At 39.2% G+C, this 7,583-nt stretch overlaps 1 long non-coding RNA gene across 1 annotated transcript; it reads left to right on the top strand.

Annotated features, from left to right (window-relative positions):
- Positions 1-2,948: 2,948 nt before the first annotated feature.
- Positions 2,949-5,235, top strand: LOC145768932 (uncharacterized). The gene is made up of 4 exons (XR_014288981.1): positions 2,949-3,084; positions 3,644-3,831; positions 4,053-4,171; positions 5,127-5,235. It is a non-coding gene; the product is annotated as an uncharacterized LOC145768932 (long non-coding RNA).
- The last annotated feature ends 2,348 nt before the right edge of the window (positions 5,236-7,583 follow it).

The following is a 7,583-nucleotide window of genomic DNA, read 5'->3' as shown; positions in this document are numbered from 1 at the left end:
TGGCACAAGGCTGGCAATTTTGTCCAACATTTTGCCAACATTACGCCAACAATTTCAATACTTCTTATTATGCGTTCAAAAAGGTCTTAAAGATTTTGTTTCAGGTTTATTTGTTTTAAACTGTAAAAATACTAACACAAACCTCTTTTCATGTGGTATTGCTTCAAAACACAGTTGTGTGATTGGCTGACATCGGTCAGAAGCATTGCCAGCGTTGTGCCAATTCATAACAATTTCGGTGTTTTCTTCAAAATTATGCAAATGTATACCATCATTTTGCTACAATTTTACATTTTAATAATAGGCTATCAATGCTGTTATTATTTTCTGATACCGTACAAGTATACTATGAATACTTAAGACCAGCGTTGGTCAGAAGGGTAGCCAACAGTTTGCCAACAAAGTAGTTTCATTTTAGTTTGTTTATGCCAAACTGAGCAGAGGTCTAGAAAAAGGCTGGAGCAACAAAACGCGAACGCGATAACGTGCTTGATACCCAAACAGTTTAAACTTTCCATTAGCCCTACACGTTTCCACAAAATAAACAATTGCAACGTCGGCTATATGCTGGATGTGAGGGCACAAGATTGGCAATTATGTCCAACATGTTGCCAACAATACGCCATCAATTTCAATAACTTATTTCTTATCATGCGTTCAAAAAGGTCTCAAAGATTTTATTTCAGGTTTATTTGTTTTAATCTTTAAAATTACTAACGCAAACCTCTTTTCATGTGGTATTGCTTCAAAACACAGTTGTGTGGTTGGCTAACATCGGTCAGAAGCATTGCCCGCATTGTGCTAATTCATAACAATTTCGGTGTTTTCTTTAAAATTATGCAAATGTATACCATGATTTTGCAACAATTTTACATTTTTATAATAGGCTATCAATGCTGTTATTATTTTCTGATACCGTACAAGTATACTATGAATATTTAAGACCAGCGTTGGTCAGAAGTGTAGCCAACAGTTTGCCAAGTTTGTTTATGCCAAACGGAGCAGAGGTCTAGAAAAAGGTAGGAGCAACAGAAACGCGAACGTGATTCCGTGCTTGATACTGAAACAGTTTAAGTTTCCATTTGCCCTACACGTTTCCACAAAATAAACAATTGCAATGTCGGCTATATGCTGGATGTGAGGGCACAAGATTGGCAATTATGTCCAACATGTTGCCAACAATACGCCATCAATTTCAATAACTTATTTCTTATCATGCGTTCAAAAAGGTCTCAAAGATTTTATTTCAGGTTTATTTGTTTTAATCTTTAAAATTACTAACACAAACCTCTTTTCATGTGGTATTGCTTCAAAACACAGTTGTGTGGTTGGCTGACATCGGTCAGAAGCATTGCCAGCGTTGTGCCAATTCATAACAATTTCGGTGTTTTCTTTAAAATTATGCAAATGTATACCATGATTTTGCTACAATTTTACATTTTTATAATAGGCTATCAATGCTGTTATTATTTTCTGATACCGTACAAGTATACTATGAATATTTAAGACCAGCGTTGGTCAGAAGTGTAGCCAACAGTTTGCCAAGTTTGTTTGTGCCAAACGGAGCAGAGGTCTAGAAAAAGGTAGGAGCAACAAAACGTGAACGCGATAACGTGCTTGATACCGAACCAGTTTAAAGTTTCCATTCGCTCTACGCGTTTCTACAAAATAAACAATTACAACGTTGGCTACTTCATTTCAGCTTCACTGGATTTATTCTTTGAAAATATTAATAGCCAACAATAAAATGACTCTTTAACTAAATGACTCATGTGGTTTAGTGGAAAAACACAGTTTCTTTCGCATACCGTATTCTTGTACCAACAACGCCATGATAAAAATCGTTTGTTCATATTCAATTGCTTCAGATAATTTAGTGCAATAAATGTCTTGTGATTCAGAGAACACTTCCAGAAAGTTTAGGCTTTGGCGCCTCCAATACCCAACTAGCATAATCCGTTCTTTTTACATTGATTCAACGTCTGCAGACGTTGGTAAGGTAACTAACAAGCGATAAACTTAAAAGCGTGGTTGCTAATCCAAGTTGCCAGGTCTTCATTTTTTTCTTGTGTTCAACAAAAGCTTTTTTAATTTTCAAGTTTAACTATACTAAAATGTGTTGTAATATTTTTGAAAACATTTTTTCAGGACTAACCTCAAAATTTGCGTGCAGTTCAAGAAAATTTAAAACAACTTGTAAGCTTAATCGAATTCACTTGTTGATGTTTAGTAGCGCTCGACACAGCAGCATGATTGTGGTGATCATGTAATCATTGAGTTGCGGCTGCACTGCCGCCGCGCTGCTGACCTGTCTGCAGACGCTGAATCAATGTAAAAAAAAAATCGATTGATGCAGCATCACTTGTTGATTTTCTTCTGAGAGCAGTCTCGCTCACTGTCTGATTTTGACCACGTGGGTGAGATTCTCGTGTCGCCAACAAAGGGGCGTCTTTACTTTAAATGTAGCAAAGCTTGCACAATAGGCCAGCTTCAGGAGCAGTCATGTTGCGTCGAAATCTCTCCTCAATTTCTTGAAGCGAGATTTCACAAAACGATCGCTACTTTTACTTTCAACGATCCGGCGAATCGTTTTTTCTCCTCTCGCGGTGCATAGAACAATACTGCAGGCACAATAATTGTTGTGAAAACTCCATTATGACGTCACTACTTAAACTTTGACTGGGCAATATGACGCGTTGAAGTGAAAGAGGCAACAAAGCTTTAGAATGCGGCGATGTGTTATATCAACGTGAGGAGATGCAAGTTAGCAGAAGAACTTGGTTTGTTTTGATGAAGGAAGACAAAGGCCATGACTTAATCCTTTGCTAAAGGGATTATGACGTCACTCGATTCACTTCGACTGTTCAAGCATGGCGGTTGTGCGCAATACACAATTACGTGGAGACTGGAGAGCCGAAAGCACAATGCTTATGTGAACAGCGCTAAGAGGAATTTTCGCTTCTTGCATCGAAAATATAAAAAATCGAATTCAATTGAGATAGGCCTATTACGGCCGAAAGAAGTTTTAGAAATGATCAAAATGAAACTATAGGAATGACTTACGACAATGTTTATGAAAACCTGGTAAGTAAATGTCTTTTATTCATTGAACCTGAAATAATTGTGTAAAGTCGTTTTTGTCACTAGGCTACGTTTACACAATTTAAAGAAAGTTATAAAACTCAATTTAGAGAAAGTTATAAAACTCAATGACCAATGGAAAACTTTCATATGAAATATTCTCGTGACAAATTTAGTGCCAGTGCTTCTAGATGAGTGCTAAGAAGATATCAGCAAAGTAGCAGAGCTTGTGATGTCCCACAACATGTGTAGGGTTCTGCTCAATCTTTGATTTTGCTGCTCCGGCAGTGTTTGCCTGACTGCTTGAATGTGTTTGTATTTTTATGTCGTGTGGATAGGTCTGTGATGGTTGTAGAGTATTTGCAAATGTAGCTTTCATTGCCGTCAACTGAATAATAATAATAATAACATGTTTTATTTTGCGTCCATTTCGACAACATAGCCTACACTGCGACCTACATACGCAACAAAACAGACGACTGGAATCCAAAAATAAACTTTAAACGTTGGCTGTCATTTGTAACAGTCGAAAATTTCTGTAACAACGATTTACATTTTGCAGGTGGCAAATTTAAGTCAAGCTGTTGGCAAAAATGCAAGCGATTGTATCAGTGGACTTATTACCAACTATTATTATCGAACACAACACAGTTCAAGTCATGTCGAGAAAAAAGAAAGAAAAAAAAAACGTCGTGAAGTCTAAGCACTCGTTTGATTGTTTAAAAAAGAATCTGAAAAAGATTGTTCTTGGTGAGTACGGATAAATGTTTTTACTACGACTAAATGATTATGTCATAACTATGCCATTTTGTTCTTTTGATGTATGATGTAATTGTGAAGAGTATTGAGTAATGTATGAAAATGTTTTAGTGGTGTATTCGCATTGATGTGAACAACGAACATGGTGGTTAGTAGGCTATGTCGGCATTTATATACTGATTTAACACTTCTTTTTTTACTTTCATGATTAGACATGGTGATGGCGCACGACAAAGCTGCTGCCGTGCAGCAAATTGATGAAGAGTTTCAGAGTGATTTCGAAATTGGAAAGACAGGCAAGGTGGCTGAAAACGGCAAAAACTAACTTTTGGTGAGCTTGTTATATGTTTGAAAGACAACAGCGCATGTGTTGCTTTAGTTGTTGAATAACTACTGTACACGCAATTAGAATGTATTGGAACTTGATTATTGCTCTGCGTGGCGCAGAATCGAATGATAAGTTTTTTGTCACGCACGTTGGAGAGAGGGATATTACATTGATATTGCAGATTGTCAATTAACTTCGTAGTATCCTGAACGACAACTGATCAAAATCCTACACAGTGGCGTAGCCAGAAAAATGTTTTGGGGGGGGCCAAATATTTGATGAATTGAAGAGAACAACAAAGTGTTTGATTTAAAGCCATCGCCACTTGATGTGCAGTGGCGTATCCTGGTGGGTTGAAGCAATAAAACTGGTAGTGGAGTTAGAGCGTGCCGAAGGCACGCGTAACCCGCTCCCCCCGAAAAATTTTGAAAAATTACACTCAAATAATGGATTATAGCGCTTTCTGAAAACACTTTTACGGTAATATTTGTATGAAATTTATTAGCAGATAAACAGCTATTAACTTATTAAAGATAGCTCTTACACACGAACTGGCAAAAACTGCGGCTAAATTAGAGAACACCAAAAACACAGCTAAACAAAACTCAATAACTACAGAAAAGCCCAACAGAGTAAGCCATTCTGAAATTGCTTCCACAAATTAGTTCAAAGAAACGTAAATCGCGTAAATTTTGGGCGATTTACGATTTGGAAAATTTATTGGTGTCTTTCTGTGTGTCTAAAACAAGTCCTTGGGGGTGTTAATAGCCAGATGTCTTGGAAAACGATATAAATTTCTACAAACTTTATTGCATTTTCAACAAAGGGCTCAACTTCGGAATCCAAAGTTTGAAAATTTGGGGGGGCATGGCCCCTTTTGCCCCCCTGGCTACGCCTATGATTCCTACACTGTTGCCAAACAGCCCTCTTGAATTAAATATTTTTGTTTCATTCGCAGGAATTCACAATGATAAAGATACACAAGAAAAAGCTGGTGATGTGCAATGAATCTCCATCTATCAATACGATTTGATGTGGCTTGTTTCTAATAAATGTGAAAATATACGAAGCTCGGCTGTTACTTTGCTTTGTCACAAAAGGAGAAGTGTTGCTTATAAATCCGTGTTGCTGCTGTTTTTTCGCCCAAGGATTAGCTAGGTTCAACAATAAACTTTTGGTGATGAGCGAGGTTTAAGTACAGAGACGTTTGGCAAATGTAGATGCCAATGCTGTTCAGATGTTTTATGCACCAGCTTGCTTCGCATGGCCAACCTTGGTCAATGCGCGGGCATCACAATAGTCAATAGATCAGATAAAGCAGCATCATGGTGCATAAAAGTCAACCAGAATTTAGGCGCCAGATGAAGCAAAATGGTGCACAAGCCATCTTGCCATCGTTGGCCAGATACAGATGCCAACGTTGGCAAGATGAAGCAAAATGGTGCATAAAACATTTTGCCAACGTTGGCAAGATACAGAAGCCAACGTTGGCTAGATGCAGAAGTCGACGTTGGCTAGATGCAGACGCCAACGGTGGCAAGATGCATACGCCAACGCTGGCCAGATGCATCCAAATGGTGCATAAAACAGTTTGCCAACGTTGGCAAGATGCAGAAGCCAATGTTGGCTAGATGCAGAAGCCAACGTTGGCAAGATGCAGAAGCCAGCGTTGGCAAGATGCAGAAGCCAACGCTGGCCAGATGCATCCAAATGGTGCATAAAACATTTTGCCACCATTGGCAAGATGCAGAAGCCAATGTTGGCTAGATACATAATCCAATGTTGGCAAGATGCAGAAGCCAACGGTGGCAAGATACAGACGCCAACGCTGGCCAGATGCATCCAAATGGTGCATAAAACATCTTGCCAATGTTGGCGTCTGCATCTTGCCAATGTTGCGGCCAACTTCTTGCCAATGTTGCCCCAACAATCAATGTTTACTGGGTAAGCAGCGTTATCTTGACTTTTTAGGTGATCAGTATGGTGGCACTAATGAGCCTACTTTTCAGAGTTTGTTCGATTTTGTTGTACGAGAGGAAACGCGTAAGTCGACTGATTTTAGCATTATGCTAATGGGCGATTCTGGTGAGTCGCAGCATTTTAAAAAGTTTGGCAAAGGAAAATTGCCTTCATGTCCGGTTAGGCAAACGTCCGTAAAACCCCACGATGATGTGATGTCAGGGAGTTCGCAGTACTCGACTGTTGTTGGCGCACCGCGCGGTGGTGAAGCCAGACGTAAAAACCTACCGGCATGCATTTGTTGTTCGTCACGTGGTCAAGTTGAATATCATTTTTTGTCTAATTGTAAAGAATTTTTGCGCTTGACACCTAAAGATCGGAGAGATGTCATTGTGAAAGCTGGCAAATGCTTGAATTGTTTGCGCCAGCATATGGTTAGGGATTGCGTTCATGCAAATAACTGTCGTAAGTGTGGGCCTAACAACGATAGGAAACACTATTTTCTTCTGCATGATTTTTATGTGACGTCACGTGATTCTCTGGATTCGGTTGGGAAAGATGATGCTCGTGCCAGAGTTCCTGTGCGTAATGTTAAGATTGGAAATGTTAAAGCAGCCTTTAACCGCGTTACTGCTGCTCGTGTTTTGAATCCAATGACTGGCAAATCGAAGTTGGTGTATTGTCAGCATGATCCTGGTTCGCAGTTGACGTTTGTTTCGAGTGACTTGGTGTGTGAACTTGATCTTAAACCGTACGATAAAGCGTCGTTTAAAATGGATACCCTGGCTGGTCAGAAAGCTACTTGTGCTGACCTTGTCAAACTCAACACCCAGTCGTTAGAGACAGATGAACTGTTTTGTGATATAACTTCGGTGGTTAACCCAGCTTGGGCTGACGATGTTAAAACTTTACCGCATAAACAAGATTTAAATGGTTTCCGTCATTTTCATGACGTGAATATGTTTCATTTGAATGATTGTAGTACTGTAGATGTACTGATTGGCAACGACAACGCTTATTTGATGTGTGCAAAAAAAGAGCGTGTTGGTGAAAATCGTAGTGAACCACATGCTTTGCTCACTCCTCTCGGTTGGTTGGCTTGTGGTGGTAAGTCACCCTTAGATGAAAGCGTTGCTAAAGTGTGCAGAGTGCAGACGTCTTCAGAGTCGGATGTCATCTCTGGCTTTCAGCGTAAAATTGAGTCTCGTGATATGGAAATAGCAGACCTGAATAAAGTCATTCAGGATTTGACGTTGCAAAATGAAACCTGTGAATTGTCTCGCAATGATAAGTTGGCTAGAGAACTTGTTGAACCGAATATTGAGTTGAAAGATGGTCGATTTGAGATACCTGTTCCGTTGAAGGAAGATATTGATCTACCTAACAATTTTGTGTTGGCGTCAGATAGAGCTGCTGCTTTAAGAAAGAAAGCTTTAAAACAACCTGAACTTCGTGA

Source organism: Aplidium turbinatum, chromosome 1, assembly GCF_918807975.1.
Source record: "Aplidium turbinatum chromosome 1, kaAplTurb1.1, whole genome shotgun sequence".
In the NCBI taxonomy this organism is placed as follows: domain Eukaryota; kingdom Metazoa; phylum Chordata; class Ascidiacea; order Aplousobranchia; family Polyclinidae; genus Aplidium; species Aplidium turbinatum.
This window is presented reverse-complemented; position numbering and strand designations above follow the sequence as displayed.